This window comes from Cherax quadricarinatus, unplaced genomic scaffold (assembly GCF_038502225.1).
Source record: "Cherax quadricarinatus isolate ZL_2023a unplaced genomic scaffold, ASM3850222v1 Contig55, whole genome shotgun sequence".
NCBI classification, from domain to species: domain Eukaryota; kingdom Metazoa; phylum Arthropoda; class Malacostraca; order Decapoda; family Parastacidae; genus Cherax; species Cherax quadricarinatus.
In genome coordinates this window covers 180001-182630 of record NW_027195081.1, presented here as the reverse complement: position 1 = coordinate 182630, position 2630 = coordinate 180001, and positions in this window count along the sequence as shown.

Genomic DNA, 2630 nt, shown 5'->3' with positions numbered 1-2630 from the left:
GACACTTGGGACCACGTCATTGGGGCAAATACTTGGGACCACGTCTTCGAAGTTGGTGCATATTTGGTGGGACTCGCGGTCCTGGGTCTTTGTGTTTAGGAATTCGACATTGGGAAAGAACTCTCCAAGTATTTCCCAATACCGAGTTCCATTCCAAGTTGTGGTGGGGCCAGAGAGTTTCTGGCTGTCTGACACCTGTGCATGTCTGAGTTGTTGGGGTGGCTGTGTATTTGTCTGTTTATGGTTGCAGTGGTCGAGTCTTCTCTCCCTAGTGGCTTTGGGAGCCCTAGTGTAGCTATTCTTAAAACTGTGTATTGCTCCTTGCTTCTGCCAAATCTAGATGATTTTTGCTTCTTGGACACTTCATCAGTTCCTCTCAGGATTTTGTATGTCGTTATTATAGCTTATCGTGAGTTTTTTTTTAAATATCTTGGGGGCTTAGCTCTATTAGCCTCTCCTTGTAGTATATACCTCTTAGCTCTGGGTTTAGTTTCATTGTAAACCACTGCACTTTTCCCAATTTCCAGACATGGTTTATCAGAGAGAAAAAGTTAGCGCAGTTGTACATTGGTTTTAGTGTATGAGTGACTGTGGAGCGAGTTTTGTCTTGGCCTGAAATACTTGTTACAGAGGGATGCAGATTCCAGCGCCATCTACCTGCCTTTCCCCACACTAATTTCTAGGGTGGTAGGTGATGTGTGGTGCTTGAGATCATTAGACAGTTGCTTCCTACTCAGCTCTCTGATAATTATAAAGTATTTTGTACTTCTGTTTATTATTAACTTGGCTTATTTTTGTAGTTGCTACTTGTCTTCATTTGTGGAAACATTGTAATTAACTCACTGATAGACTCTTCTGCTTGTTAAGCCTTCACCTTGGGGCCTAGTTCCTAGGCCTTTTGTGTATCCACATGCTCTCGCGCTACCGTCCACAGGATGGATATGGGGTGCACAATAAACTAGCCACTTCGGTGGCAAAATCTAAAATCCTTGTCAAGTCAACAAACAGCCTGAGTTTTTTTTAACTACTGTGTGTATTTCCTTAGTCTGTTTTGATTGGGCCAGGAGACTACGAGGGATTATGTGACTCCAGTATATAAGCCCCAGTTCTTCCTCCTGTGCTTCGGATTCGTCAAGACTGAAGTACTGAACACGTACTCCAGGCTGAGGGACTGATTACTTTATCATCAGCCTGTTCAGTCTTCTGCTTGTGTCCCTGTATCGTACTGATAAAGCCACTGACTGGTGAAACGTCTACCCAGTTGTTACTCGTGTCTAATTCTTCATATTGTCGATATTATGTACCACTGATGTTATTGTATGAATTGCGGTGATTTGGGCGAAACGTAGTCTGAGTGATTTGATACTGAAATTTACCCTTATGATTCATGGAAGGTTACAAAGCATATGTGGGATTGTGACACTCTGATAAGTTCTGTACTCGTCACCTCCGAAACACCAGCCAAACCACGGAACGGGTAGTGGTTTAAACCCCTGACAAGTGAGCCCTAGAAGTCACAGGCCAGTGTGTTAACCACTGGGTCAGATGGCTACAAAAAGATTCATTCAACTAGGTATGTTTCTATTCAGCACAGGGAGGTTAGCATGGGCCACTACTGTGACCACAAATACAAGATTTTTACAGATGAATGACCCACTAGAGTGACTGTGACGAGCTCTAGCTCACGGAACGATGTTTGTCATGAAAACTCCACTATGTGCTTAATTGTCCACTTACTGAGGAATACAGAGATAGACAATGTAATAACCTATGTGACATGTGAAAATATATTATTAATAAAAATAAGATACCAGAAATATTAAGCAAATATTCTAAATTTACTTGTAACAGTGAACCGTAGATAAAAATCCAGATGTACTCCTGTCAACTTTTTGGGGGGCCTACTTCCTAGGCCTATTGTGTATCCATATGCTCTTGTGCTACCGTCCACATGATGCAAATTGTGTCCACAATAAACTTGCCACTTCTTTGGGAAAATCTAAATGGAATCTCAGGCCAGTGTGTTTCACAGTTCCATATAACTGTTCATGCAAGTCTGTGTGATCAGCTACGATACGCCTTAACTGTCGTACCTTCTATACTACGGTTGTCCACTGTAAGATTATACCGGTCATAATATTTAGCTGTTTCTGTGAATGCTGTTGACGCAACCTGTGTTTACTGTAGATAAGTGCCAGTCCGCTACCTTATGTGGGCAGATTCGTACCAATTTCTTGCTGTTCTTGTTTATTTCTCTCTCTCAGCTTTCACTCAGTTGCGAAATAAAACTTGTGTGTGGTTTTTGCCTATTCTCTGAATTTTTATCATTGATTTCCCCACATTGGTCCTGTTTTCGATTCATTTATACTCCTTTTCCATTTACAATTTTTAAAAAATGGGGATGGGGCACTGAAATATTTCCATTCACGTGTAGGTTCCGTACTGATGCTGCTTACTCGAGGGTGGGCCTGAAATACGTCGTATACATTATTCTGAATGACGCTGAAAGCTAACATTACATTTGCCTGACCTGTGTTGGCTACAACGGTAATTTGGTTGATGTTCGCCTCGGGTTGTGTGCAAGTGTGGTGGTGCTGTGACGGTGGTGGTTTCTGGTGTGCGTTGGTGGG